Source organism: Lepus europaeus, chromosome 12, assembly GCF_033115175.1.
Source record: "Lepus europaeus isolate LE1 chromosome 12, mLepTim1.pri, whole genome shotgun sequence".
NCBI lineage: Eukaryota > Metazoa > Chordata > Mammalia > Lagomorpha > Leporidae > Lepus > Lepus europaeus.
This window is the reverse complement of record NC_084838.1, coordinates 37,222,851-37,237,546: the sequence shown is the minus strand read 5'-3', so window position 1 is coordinate 37,237,546 and position 14,696 is coordinate 37,222,851. Positions and strand designations below refer to the sequence as shown.

Genomic DNA, 14,696 nt, shown 5'->3' with positions numbered 1-14,696 from the left:
ACAACTGAACTGGGTATTACATCTGCGTGGTCTGCTGTGGGCCGTACGGTGAAGCCCTTTCTCTGGTCCCTAGTAACCTCTTAGCTCACTGATGTTTGAGTGTGAGTAGATCTGTGGGCTGGAGCAGGGGACCTGAGGAAGGACTGTGCCACACCTAGGGGCAAGCCGTGTGAAAAGTGACATGGCGCCTACAGACCAGGGCGGCCAGCCGACCCAGTACCTGAAGAGGAAATTCACCGAGATGGATCAAACACACCTTCCGACCTCCAGCAGCCTACAGCTCTATGAATAATATGCTTTACTGTCTGTCTCCTGTGAGTGAACTGTCAGTTCCCGAAGGGCAGAAGCTTTGTGTCATTGCTCCACCTTAAGCCTAGAACCGTACATTGCCCAGGATGGGCGCTCAACAAACACTTAGGAATGAACGAACAATCACCCTTGTCGTTAGCTGGTGCTGAGACTACTCAGGTCAGTACCTACAGATGCCTACTGTCACACAGGTCCCTATGAGTAAAAAACACACAAATGGAGTAAAACTCCAGAATGAATTGAACTTTTGCTGTGTACAAGACCATGTGGAAGGCACCATGAGGATGTCAATGGGAAATCAAGCAAAGACTCTGCTCTCACGTCTGGTAAAAGACAAGGATACATCTACCCTAAAGCAAAACCCACACAATGTAACAGAAAAAGCGCTTCAGGCTTCAGGCTACCCAAGGAGGGGAAGCCTCTGTTTAAAGCAGGGGTGGGGAATGTGCAGCCCGCTGGCTGTAGAAGGCCCATGAAATCACCTGCTCTGGTTCCACCAAAGCCACTGCGGGTGGGACGCAAAATTCAATAAATCTGCAGCAGGCTCATTTTTAAGTTGGTCATTTTGTATGTATGGCTTGCACATGATGTTATAAATACCCGAATGGCCCTTGGCAGAGAAAAGCTTCTGCACCCCTGGTTTAAAGAATAAACAGACGACTCCAGCTAAGGAAATCAGAAAAGCAGAAACAACGGCAGCACTGGAACACCTGAACAACACGCGTCATTTCATCTCCTCAAAGCCTTACGGCTCACAATGTGCCCCGGACCTCACAGCTTGTGAAGAAAGGCCAGAGTGTGGGCACCACCCTACTTACTAAGTCAGAATTGGTATTTTAACAAGATCAGGAAACCTGTTTCTCCTCAGACCGTGAGTCTGAAAGGAACATTGTCTCCATCCCACAGATGAAGAAACACAGCCCGAGAGCTTCCGGGACAAATGACTTGCCCTGGATGAGTGCTAGACAGGGGAGCAGCCCGCCCCCAGAGGCCAAGCCTCACGGAGGAGCTGGCGGCTGGGCCGGCTGTGGGGAGGCGACAAGGGCATGTGGGCAGAGGAGACAATGTCAGCCAAACCCCGCCTGGGGGAACCTCCAGCCGGGCTCAGGGCTCCTTAAGAGCAGCCCGAGGGGTCAGTGAGAAAGGTCAGCTAGGTTAGCTCCCATGCGACATCCTCAGCCAAGGGTGAGGAGTTTCTAGGTGACCTGCGGGCAACGAGGAGCTGGCTGGGTCCCAGCTGAACGACTCAGACAAAAGGGACCCAGCGGCTTCCTGTTCTAGTCTGGGCTCTGCCTCTCCTCCCCCGCCGGTCTTGAGGGCAGGTGACTTCACGCGGCTTCCAAGCCCAGGTCTGTCCACTGCAGGAAGCACCTCTGCTCTCCACCTGGGGGAGGCTGGGGGAGTACCAAAGTGGCAGGAGTTCACTGAAAAGTAACGCAGGCACAAACTGCCGCCACTGTGGGCACACAGAGCCCTGGGGACCTAACCAGAACTCTGTTAACCAGGTAGCTGCCATGGGTTAACTTAAAATCTTTCTTCCAATCAAGATTTCCCTAGTTTTGTGGACTTTAATTTGAAATTTTTTAATTTATAAAGAACATACCACATACCTTTTTTTTTTTTTTTTTTGACAGGCAGAGTGGACAGTGAGAGAGAGAGACAGAGAGAAAGGTCTTCCTTTGCTGTTGGTTCAATCCCCCAATGGCCGCTGCGGTTGGCATGCTGCGGCTGGCACACCGCGCTGATCCAAAGCCAGGAGCCAGGTGCCTCTCCTGGTCTCCCATGCGGGTGCAGGGCCCAAGGACTTGGGCCATCTTCCACTGCACTTCCGGGCCATAGCAGAGAGCTGGACTGGAAGAGGAGCAACTGGGACAGAATCTGGTGCCCCGACTGGGACTAGAACCTGGTGTGCCAGCACCGCAGGCGGAGGATTAGCCTATTGAGCCGCGGCGCCAGCAAGAACATACCTTTTTAACTTAAAAAAAATCTATGTGGGGAAAAGATATCTATATCTCCCTATACCTGTATCTCTATTTAGAGAGGGAAATAGAAGAAGAGAGAGCTCGCATCTGCTGGTCCTCTCCCAAATGCCTGCAACAGGCCAGGCTGGGCCAGGCCAAACCTGGGAGATGGAAACTCAATTCTGGTCTCCCATGTATGTGGCAGGAACCCAACTATACTAGAGCCATCATCTCTGCTCCCAGGGTCTGCATTAGCAGGCAGCTGGAGTCAGAAGTAGGATGTCAAACCAGGGGACAACTGTGTCCCTGCAGGTGTTTTTTGTTTTTGTTTTTTTTTTAGATTTATTTATTTATTTGAAAGGCAGAGTTACAGAGAGACAGAGGTAGAGAGAGAGAACTTCCATCCTTTGGTTCACTTCCCAGATGGCCACAATGGCCGGAGCTGTGCTGATCCGAAGCCAGGAATCAGGAGCTTCTGCCTGGTCTTCCATGCAGGTGCAGGGGCCCAAGGACTTGGGCCATCTTCCACTGCTTTCCCAGGCCACAGTAGAGAGCTGCATGGGATGTAGAGCAGCCAGGACTCAGACAGACACCCATATGGGATGCCAGCACTGCAGGTAGAGGCTTTACCCACTATGCCATAGCACCAGTCCCCTGCAGGTGTCTTAACCAGCATTTTAACCCCTGGACCATACGCCTGTCCTTAAAACTATTCTAAAGTAATAGAGAGGGGGCAAGAGTTTGGCCTAGTAGTCAAGACACTAGATGGGATGCTGGCATCCCATATTTAAGTGCCTGGGTCCAAGTCTTTGGTCTGCTCCTGATTCCAGCTTCCTGTTAATGCACACCGTGGAAGGCAACAGATGACGGCTCAAGAAGTTGGGTCTCTGTAAACCATGTGGGCCATGTGGATAGAGCATTTGGGAGCTCTCTCTGCCTCTACCTCTGAAATAAATACACAAAAATTGTAAAGTAACAGTAAAGTATTATGAATCACAAGGAACCCTAGACACATACCTATACATATACACACTACTGGAAATGAGACAAAACTTAACACTGAAGATGACAAAAACCTCAGGTAGGGACTGGTGTTGTGGTACAGCAGGTTAGGCTGACACTGGCATCCCATACAAGTGCTGGTTAAAGTCCCAGCTGCTCTGCTTCTGATCCAGCTCCCTGCTAATGTGCCTGGGAAAGCAGAAGAGGATAGCCCAAGTGCCTGGGCCCATGCCACCCATGCAGGAGACTAGGGTGAAGTTCCTGGCTTCACCCAGCCCTTGCTATAGGCCACCTGGAGAGTGAACTAGTAGATGAAAGATCTCTTTCTGCCCACACCCCACCCCCGCCCCAACCTCTCTCTTTGTAACTCTGCCTTTCACATAAATCTTTGTTTTTTTTTAAAGATTTATTTTATTTATTTGAAAGACAGAGTTACAGAGAGTGGTAGAGACAGAGAGAGGTCTTCCATGCGCTGGTTCACTCCCCAGATGGCCACAACGGCCAGAGCTACGCCGATCCAAAGCCAGGAGCCAGGAGCTTCTTCCGGGTCTCCCACGTGGGTGCAGGGGCCTAAGGACTTGGGCCGTCTTCTACTGCTTTCCCAGGCCATAGCAGAGAGCTGGATCAGAAGAGGAACAGCCGGGACTAGAAATAGTGCCCATATGGGATGCCAGCGCTTCAGGCCAGGGCTTCAACCTGCTGCGTCACAGCGCCAGCCCCTTAAATAAATCTTTAAAAAACAAAATCTCAGGTAGGCTTTTCACCATTTTCTGAAATTTTAGATCTGTTCAGCTCAAAAACTAACCAGCTGTTTCTCATTTTCAGCTCTGAGTTTGATGACAAGACCCAGAACACTGTGTTCTGATGCAGGTACAACGCTTTCTGAGTGGGTTCAGCGCCCCAAGGGCCTGCTCTGCCTCTCAGTGCACTGGCTGTTCACTGAGGGTCACCTAGGATGAGCAGCACTGGGCAAGGAATCCCAAGTCCTCAGCTGTCTTGCTGATTCTCACACAAACTCAGTGGGTGACCTTGAGGGTGCAGGGGAGGGTGCTTTAAGGGCTTTCTAAATAGCAGGTGGTTTGCACAGGGAACCTCAAAGAGCACTTGCAACAACCCCCAACACAGTAACCTTATTTCCAGTTTCCAGAACTGATTATGCTCTTTTCACTTAGAAAGCACACTGCTGGGGTTCTTGACCTGGAGTGTCCAAAGCCTGTCTACTTACCACCCACCGCCTGCCTCCCAGTTCCCTTCGGGGAGTGCTCTGCTTCCCAGCTTGTGAAATGACAGTACGGAATCTTCCAGCCTCTCCATCAGGAATACATAAAACCACAGTGCACAGAACAAGGATGGATGTAGTCCTGCAATTCCTAGGCATACAGTGTCACACAGTGTCTGTGTTAGATGTGACAAAGTAACGCTCGGTTAGGAAGCCTGGCCCAAAGAGCGGGGGCCTCACGGCAGAATCTGAACATCAAGGGCCCTCCGCCCGGCAGCAGCAACAAGGAATACACGCGAGGGGACTCCAGAATGTCCACGGAAATTCATGTTATCTTTGGATTCCATTTTCCCCTGAAGGTTCTGAGGTGCCCTGTGCACAGCTGAAGTGGACCCCAACCAATCCGGATGCTGTGGCCGCTTCCCTCTGGCCTTGTTGCGCCAGCGTGGTCTGCAAAGGGAACTGTCTGGCCAGTGTGCCCTTCCCACCATCTCCTGCTGCCCATTCAGCCGCACACTGCTCCCCAGCCATTTCTCTTTCATCACTCTCTGCTTGAGGCACTTCCACACCAAGTGATTGCTACTTTCCCTGTGAAATTACACATTCCAGGAGTCGGCCCATCTCATCTGGGCTTCCTGATCTATAAAAATGAGGCCCACACCCCCACCCCCTAAGGGAATAGCCGTGGGTGGAAAGACAGTGGAGGGAGAGCAGTGAACAGTGCGCACGTGCACAGCGAACACACAGCACGTGGTGAAGAAGCCCCTCTCTCCAATCTCTGCTCTGTCCCTACATTCCTTTCTCTTTTTCTCTATCAAACTTCGAACCAACTCTCTCCACAGGTTAGAAATATTAACCGTAGCCAGTAAGTGAAGCTGGGGTTCTCCACTGTGAGGCAGGGGATAGACGTGACAGGTGCAGAGCCCCCTGCCTCCTCTGAGGCCTGCGGTACAGACGCCACCAGGCCAGGCGGTGGTGGCTGAGGATTCCTTACTGTAACCGAGCCAACGTTTGTGGCTCCTGGGCATTTTCAACGGCACAGACAATAAGCTGTGTTATTCAGAAGAGGAAGACTGGAACAGCACTGGCAGAGAAATTTCTCTGTAGGGTGCTGCCCCCAGCTCCCGCACATCTGTTCTTGGGAGCCTTTGGATGACAGGTGCAATTAAGGGAGGGCTTGTCACAGGGTACACACAGATACTAAGGATAATAGGATCTTACGGGGATGCAGAAACAGAAACCCGGAAGCGGGTGGTCTCCCAGTGTCTAGAACAACAGGTCTGACCCCTGGGAGCCTGCAAGGTCCTTGGCAGCTGGGGGCTCTGCTCCATTCTCCTCTCACCTGCAGCCTACACACACTGCTTCTGCTTCTTCTCCACATGTGCTTGCCAGGACTCCTCGAAGGCTGGACTCAGAAGCCACTTCAGCTTCTGCCTTTCAGTAGTCCCCGGTGCAAATAGCCGAGACAGACCACACATCTTTTCTCCCCTACGAGGTCATGTACAGGTCCCTGGTGAGCCTAGCATCAGTGCAGCTCGTGGGTCTGGTGTCTCATTTCTCACCCAGTGGGTTTTGATTAGGAAGTAGGGATGCAGCAAGATTTTATGGGTGACAACTTGTTCATCTAGGGCTGCCCCTCTATGAATAGGAGCTGTACAAGCTTCTCTCCTAAGGGCCTGTGGGTACACCCCCACACCAGCTCTGCCTCACCTCAGCTGCTACGGACCCCACTGTGTCCTCAGCCGACAACGCCACCCTGTCCAGTGGTTGGCAGGCCAGGAACTGTCTGAGCAGACGCTGTGTCCTGTGGCCTTCCTTCCCCGTCAGCGGGCTTGTGAGCAGGTGATGGCCCGCCATCACCCCTGGGCAGATAAACTGAGTTCGCTCCAACTGCAACCTCTCTAGCCTCTTCCTTCCTGGTATCCCTTGCCGGCCACGACTGGTGCAGTGGCCTGTGGCAGCTGTAACACGTCTGCCCAGCACATCATCCCGCTCTGGTTCCCCAGGGAACTCAGCTCCCATGCCCTGTTGTCCTGGTGGGGCTGCCACTCAGTGCTGCCCCCCAAAGCACGGACACTTGGCTGCGACCAGACACTGGGCATGCCCCTTGCAGGAAGAGGCCAACTTGGGAGACTGGAGTGAGGAATTAAACCAAATTAAGACATGAACAGTGGAGAGATTCAGAGACATGAGAGAGAGACAGATACATGGAGAGTGAGGATGGATGAGAAATCTTCTTCTTAAGTTCAACATATTTTCTTTTTATAGTTCAGATAGTCTAAGCTGATCATTCACAAGAACTCAAATCCAGGACTCGAACCAGTGCCTATATGGGATGCCGGCACTGCAGGCAGAAGCTTAACCCACTACACAACTCCTGCCCTATCCAAAATATTTTTATTAACAGCACAGGACACAAGGTGTACCCATGTACACCTGTACCCATGGCTGGCCCATGCCTCTGGCACTCTCGTACTTCTTGCCTTTGGAGAGGACACAGCGGTTGATGTGGCTGTGTGGGGTTCCTGGGACTCTGCCGATAATTTTTTAATCAACATGTATGAGACCAAGTATCCCTAGCTGCTACAAGGATATAGCACAGTTAGGAAACAGCCTTATTTTGAGCAGGGAGGATGATAACACAGGACTAAACACATACTACAGTCTGGATCCTGCTCAAAATCCTTCATTTTATAATTAAAACCTTGCCCCCAAATCCTTAACAGACTTAATGCCAACTAAATTTTCAATAATGCCTGATTTTTTTTAGGCCTCCAGGTGGAGACAGTCTCTTGGGAACTGATCTAAGCTCTTGTTAGAGTCGCCCAATGACCCCTCTTCCATATGGAAAAGTGAGGTGAGCAGGGACCCAGCGTCCTAGGGTAGGTTTCTTGTTGAAAGCTGCCACTCCTGAGAAAGGAAGTAGAACCAGTTTGGCAAAGGGACCTGGTTGGGGTAGGGAAGAAGAGGAGCGATTAAGACCCCAAATCCTGATTAAATATTCAAAAATACAGGACTCTCTTGTGTGATCTGAAGTGACCCTGACCAAGGCCACTGATAGGGAAGGACCCCGGTGCCCTAAAATGGAACTCTCCTGGAGCTCAGGGGCGCCCAGCCTGGTGACAAGCTCAACACAGACCCCCAAGAGTAGCACTTTTGGGCAGGATGGTGAGCATGTGAGCATGAACTACAGAAGCTGTAACCATGGAATCCAAGTATGGGATCACCCTGGCAGGGATGTGGTGGCAGCGGCCACACGTCCCGGACCATGCAGGACAGCTCAATGGTGGCAGCATACAGCCGTGTCAGAAACCACACCGCACAGCAGGAACAGGACTGACCCTGCCGACTCTGAAAGCCTCCAGAGGGCCTGGAAGAGGGAGCAAGGATTTCTCACTAAGCAGGGCATCAGAGGGCTTGGAAGACTACTTGAAAGAAAGAAGTATGTGGGGCCAGCATTGTGGCATTGTGGGTAAAGCCACGATCTGTGATGCCTGCTTCAAATGTGGGCGCTGGTTCGAGTCCCAGCTGCTCCGCTTCTGATCCAGCTCCTTGCTAATGCAGCTAGGAAAGCAGCGGAAGATGACCCAAGTGCTTGGGCCCTTGCACGCATGTTGGAGACCTGGAAGAAGCCCCTGGCTCCTAGCTTTGGCTTGGCTCAGCCCTGGTTGTTGTGTTCATTTGGGGAGTGAGCCAGTGGATAGAAGATCTCTTTGTCTGATCCCCTGCTCTGTAACTCTGGCTTTCAAATGAAAATAAATAAATCTTTAAATAAATAAAGAAAGAAGTATGTGACTGCGTTAGAACCCAACTTGGGAAATGACATACAGGTTAAAGGACCACACGAACTGTAACCAGTGTCTCTCTACATTCCTTTATGTACACAAGAGCAAATATTTCAGTTGAGTGGGAAACTAATAAATCACTGAGCTGCCAGAAGAAGGACAAAGAGAGAAATTAGCAGACATTCCCAACAAAGCACAGGACAAGTGGCTCGAGAAGAGACGCTTCATTCATCAGGGCAAACTGCAAGAACAAAAAGCTTCTTGTGCCATCTATTATTTCCGAACGACTGAGGCCATAAAAGGAACTTGTTTCTCTCACATGTTCCGGGAAGAACATGTGTGTCTTCCTGGCTGCCCAGCACACCGGCCCTCCTGCCTCTAGAAGGCCTTCTGCTGGATTCCTCAGAGGCCCCTGCCGGTGTCCAGCAGGCATTCTGTTATCCAAGCATCTGGGTTGGTTTCCCTGCTCTGACTCCTGACTCCAGATTCCTGCTAACGCAGACCCTGGAAGGCAGCAGTGGTGACCCCCAGCAGTCAGGTTCCTGTCACCAATGTGGGAGACCTGGATTGAGTTCCCAGCTACTGGTTTTGGCCCTGGCCCAGCCTCGGCCACTGTGGGCATTTGGAGAGTGAACCAGTGGGTGGGAGCTCTAATTGTCTCTGTCTCTCAGACATTAAAAACAAACAAAAAACCACCCACTGATCTGCCCCTAACACGCGGTAATGCCATGTTTTATCCCCTCCAAAGACTCCCAGGTGCCTACGGCCGGGCTCCATATATGTTTTTACCTGTTTACTCCCACCTGCCCGTGCCACCAACACATGTTAATCCAATGAAAGAAGGAAGGAGGGATGTACACACTGCACAGCAACCGGGGGGGGGGGGGGGAGCCCTAGAAACCGGACCACCACCAGAAAACAGAAACCCACAGTGAACAAGTGACTGCTTGACCACACAGCACTTAGCAGCCACTTGTGCTGCCCTGAAAACACAATCCCCTGATATCCATGGAAACCAGAGGGAACGTGCTATGGTGAGGGCGGCTCTTTACAGAAACCTAGACACAATTATAGGTCTGAAGCCAGAAAGAGAAGGAAACCCCTGCCTGTATGCCCTGAGGGGCATCACCTTCTGTCTCCAACATCTCACCAGGCTTCACCTGGGCTCCAGGACTGCTGTGAAGGACCCCGAGAGAGAGTTCAGGCCTCCCTGTGTGCTTCACCCCTGGGGCCAGCTGCTAGGAGGTGAGCTCCCTGGGAGCTGGAGCTTATTGTTATTATAAAATGTACCCAGAGCCAGCTCGGAGGAGATCCCACACACAGATGGGTACAGACCTGGATATGGACACAGGATATTATATAACTTCAAACTAACAGAGGAAAAGCCCCCATGGGGGCCGGGCCCCTGACTGTCTTGCTCACTGCTGGGCCTAGCAGGTGTACAAGCAGCAGTCCCATAAATACTTGCTGAATAAATAGAGAATTAGGTCAGGGCTTCAGAAAAGCACGAGGCCCAGGAACATGCGCGCTCTCCACCACCCAGTGCCAAACACTGCTCAGCAGGATCCAAGTCCTGCCCTCTTCCTGGCTCCAGCTCCTCTGTCAGCCGGAGGCGCCGGTGGGATTGTGGGCGCTGCCAGGCCCTCACTCTACTGTGCTTTTCCGTGGCTGCACAGGCGTGGCACTTCTCTCCCTCCGAGGGAATCCGATATCCATCTGCTGGAGTAAATCCTGTTCCCATCCCGCCTGACTCACTGCGTTGGAACAACAGGTTCACGTGCCAATCGCCAACAAGAAGGCAAAGAGGACCGGGTCCTCCGAACCCGAACCGCACTGCTTTTGGGGCTAAATATACACAAGCTTGAGGATGATTAATTCTAAAGGCCCCGCACACGGAGCGCTCTGGGAATTAGGAATTTCGACAACGCTTCCGCGAGTATTCACTGCACTGTCTATGGAGACTTCTGTGCCAGCCCCTGGGCAAGCTCCGAGCCATCAGTATCACTATCCGCCTACGGCAGATGACGAACCCATCTGGCCTGCGGTCCCACCGCTAGGACTTGAACCCAGGGCCGGCTGACTGCAGCCTGACCCTTCAAACGGCGCAGCCATCCGTTCTGCATTGGGGTGGGGGGGGAGGTCCTGTAAAGACGCAGAAACCGAGCCTGGGAGGCTCGCGCTGTGCACACACCACAGGGGCGCCCGGCCCCGCTCCTGCGTTCCTCGGTGACAGCTTCTCCCGTTCCCAAGACGCCCCCGTCCCCTTCGGCTCGACTCACACACCGGCAACACGCGCCCGGCCCGGGCGGTTCTCGGGAGGGGAAGCCGAGGCACGGCGCCTCCTCGGCCTGAGCGCACCCCCCCATCGCCACCCGGCCCCCGGCTGACGGGGCCCGCCTGGACGCTCAGCCTCCGCCAGGACCGAGGCGGGGGCGGCTCCAGGGCGCCCGGGCCCGCGCTCCGTCTCCCCGCCGCCCCCGCTGCGGCGTCTGGGCCTCCGGGACACGCGGGCGGAACACGCCGGGCCCCGGCAGCCCCTTCTTACCTGGCAAGGCAGCGCTCGCCGGCGCCCTCGGAACGCCTCGCGCAGCCGGGACGGCGAGCCCCGCCTCGGGGCGGCCGACGATCCGGAGCCGGCGCGGGGCCGCGCCGTCACGTGGCGTGCGGGCCGGGGGATGCCGGGAGCCGCGGGCGGGCCCCCGACCCCCGCGCGGAGGTGGGGCCTCGGTGGCGCGCGCGGGGCCCGGGGCGCGGGCGTGCACGGAGTGGCCATGGGGCCGACGCAGGGGCGCTGGCCGAGGGCGCTCCGGGCTGGGCGCTGCGCACGCGGCGGGCGGGCGCGGAGCGGGTAGGTGGCGGCGATGGCGAGGCGCGCCGTGGGCAGTGCGAAGGCGGCTCTTCCGAGCATCCTGGTCACCTAACTGTGTGAAACAGGCCGTGTCGGGAGGCGGGGAGCTCCTCGGAGAGGAGCACCCAGGACTGGGGGCCCTGATCCGTCCCCCTGACCCCTGGCCGGGGCGGGCGGGGCGCCGGGGCCTGCCACGTGGGAAACGCCGTGTGTCGGTTGCTGCCGCTCTGACTCGGATGGGTACCGAAGTGAACACAAATGCTGTGGTTCCTGCTCTCTGGAGGAGGGCAGGCAGGCAGGCAGCAAATACGGCTTAACTCGAGAGTTATTTAAAATGAGGGTGTCGGGGAAGGGGGACTTAGCCAAATGGAAGAGGGGCCGCGAGAGCCCGTGGGAAGGCGCTTGGACCCGTGGGGCGGGGTTGGGAAGGTGGCTCCCTGGGGAAGGGGAAAAGGACCAGATTGTCAGGGGCTTTTGAGTTGAGTAGAGCCCGGTGAGTGAGGCCAGAGAGGTAGGTAGAGGCCAGCTCTTTTTTTTTTTTTTTTTTTTTTTTTTTGTAAGATTTATTTATTTGAAAGAGTTACACAGAGAGAAGGAGAGAGAGAAAGGTCTTCCATCCAATGGCTCACTCCCCAACTGGCCGCAATGGCCGGAGCTGCGCAAACCTGGAGCCAGGAGCTTCTTCCCGGTCTTCCACGCAGGTGCAGGGGCCCAAGCACTTGGGCCATCTTCTACTGCTTTCCCAGGCCATAGCAGAGAGCAGGATCGGAAGTGGAGCAGCGGGGACACGAACTAGTGTCCATATGGTATGCCGCCACTGCAAGCAGCAGCTTTACCTGCTTTGCCACAGCGCAGCCCCCCCCCCCCCCACCAAAGATCTATTCATTTATTTGAAAGGCATAAATACAGAGGCAGGGACAGAGAGAGATGTGTCTTCTATTCTCTGGTTCACTCCCCAAATGGCCGCAAGGGCTGGATCTGGGGCGATCCGAAGCCGGGAGCCAGGAGCTTCCTCCAGGTCTCCCACATGGGTGCAGGGGTCCAAGGACTTGGGCCGTCATGTACTGCTTTCCCAGGCCATGGCAGAGAGCTGGATTAGAAGTGGAGCAGCAAGACTCAAACCAGCGACCATATGGGATGCCTGCACTGCGGTGGGTGGCATTACCCACTACCACAGCGCCTGCTGGGACCAGAGTGATGGGAGCAGAGATGGAGTGAAATGGATTTGAGATGTCTTTGGTGGCGGGTGGTGGGAGTGGGGGTGAAGTCACACTTGGCTTGATCTGGGGAATTAGGGGGATTCCCAGTCTTGCAGCCTAACCTACTTTGTTTAACATCTGGGCCCATGGCAGTGCTGTTCAGTGGACTGGGTAGGATCTATTTTAAGGAGTACTATATGTGGAGGTGGTGGGAGATGAAGAACTCAGTTTTGAACTTCTCTCACATTTGAGATATCTTGTGTGTCATCTGAGTGACTAAAATACATTTTGATTCAGACTGTTGGATTTTAGAAAAGTTGGCAACAGAAATCCAACCCACTAAGAATGCTGTGTACAGAAATTATTATACCAGATTGAGGTTTGAAGTAGCTGACCCATGTCAGTCCATGGCTCTATGGAATTGTACTCCACCTATTATTACCATAGGGCGAATTTGCTATGGTCAGGGTGAGGCCTTTCACAAATGGAAAAACAAACCACCTAGACCCAAAGCCAACAATTGAAGACACAAAGCTGTACACACTGTAGCTGCATTGTAAAGGCCACTCTAACTCAGGTCAGGTCAGATCAGGAGTGCTCTCATACAATCATGAGCTTCATGATTGATTTATCCTATTATTGAAGACTGGCCAAGCTATGGCATGTTTAATCCTTTGAAAAGTGTCCCATTGTATGAAACTGGCAGTCTGGATACTGGCAGACTGTCAATAGGCAATCAAAAGCCGGGTGCCTGCCAACATCCTTGTTTTGGCTTTTCTATAAAACAGCTAAGACCTTCAAAGGCAGGCAACTGCAGCTTTCTTCCAGGGCATACTGGCTTCCCCCTTCCTGGTGCACGCATCACACGCCACCTGGGAACTCTTTTTTTCTAATTTAAATGTAAGAACGTTATTTGCAAACTCTGCCTTTATCTCTCCTGTGCATGCTACTATGCTTCTTGCTGTTGATTTTTCTCCAGTCCAGAGCACAGATTTGCCCAACTTTGTCCCCTGCCACATTGTTTCAAGAGCAGCACCATCTTTGGGCATGTTTATGTAATTTCTTATTGCCAAATGAGTAAGTGAACCTGTACAGTCTCCTCAGCCGGGTGAACTTTGATTTGCTTTGCATTACAGAAAACCCAGACTTAGGCAGTGACTTGCTGTCACCACAGCGGACATGTGGCGTCTGTTTGGCCACTGAAGATACGAACTTTCTATGGCTGGGAATTCTCCATCAGTGACCTTGTTGGGAAGCCGAGTGTACCTTTCACTATAGAAGTGGTAGTTCCTTGGGGCCAGTGCTGTGGCATAGCAGGTAAAGCCACCACCCGCAGTACCGGCATCCCATATAGGCGTTGTTGAGACCTGACTGCTCCACCCCTGATCCAGCTCTCTGTTATGGTCTGAGAAAGCAGTAGAAGATGGCCCAAGTCCTTGGACCCCTACACCCATGTGGGAGCCCGGAAGGAAGCTCCTGGCTTCAGATCAGCACACCTCCGGCCATTGCGGCCAATTGGGGAGTGAACCAGTGGATGGAAGACTTCTCTCTCTGTGTAACTCTGACTTTCAAATAAAATCTTAAAAAAAAAAAAAAAAATTGCAGGCCGGCGCCGTGGCTCAATAGGCTAATCCTCCGCCTTGCAGCGCCGGCACACTGGGTTCTAGCCCCGGTCGGGGCACCGGATTCTGTCCCGGTTGCCCCTCTTCCAGGCCAGCTCTCTGCTATGGCCCAGGAGTGCAGTGGAGGATGGCCCAAGTCCTTGGGTCCTGCACCCCATGGGAGACCAGGAGAAGCACCTGGCTCCTGCCTTTGGATCAGTGCGGTGTGCCGGCCGCAGCGCGCCAGCCGCGGCAGCCATTGGAGGGTGAACCAACGGCAAAAGGAAGACCTTTCTCTCTCTCACTGTACATTCTGCCTGTCAAAAAAAAAAAAAAAAATGCTAGTTCCAAGTATGTCCACTGCTTCTCCATGTGACTCTAGTGCTGCTACACGGTAAATACTCTCCAGACTGAGTGCTAGAGACGTGAAGTCTGGATTAATTCTTTGATGACCAAGGCAAGTACAAGCAAGTTCTTAGAGCAACACTGGCTGCCATGATTGTGGCTTTGCAAAGCGATGGCCCCTAATATGCAGTAGAGATGGTGTCCTCAATGTACTAGCGCTGGAGTGACCCAGTGACAAAGGGTGATGTCCCAGTTGCCTAGTAGCCAAGCCTAATTCTCTAGGCCTCTTTGTTTTGGTGAGCTCCCTATTACCTTTTCAATAAAATACTTTTTATAACTGCCAAGCTTGGATTTTGGTGTTTGCAACTAAAAAAATGAATAGAATCACATAATAAATATCAGAGATGAAGCTGTACCTCAGGCTTTT

General features: G+C 53.1%; 1 protein-coding gene across 2 annotated transcripts in view; it reads right to left on the bottom strand.

The window, feature by feature from the left end:
• The window catches only part of FBXO10 (F-box protein 10), a 50,371-nt gene extending 39,480 nt beyond the window's left edge, over positions 1-10,891 (bottom strand). For both annotated transcript variants that reach the window (XM_062207935.1, XM_062207936.1), the window contains exon 1: positions 10,822-10,891. The gene's annotated coding sequence lies outside the window, so the exon portion shown is untranslated. The remainder of the gene's footprint in view (positions 1-10,821) is intronic.
• Between the last annotated feature and the right edge of the window lie 3,805 nt (positions 10,892-14,696).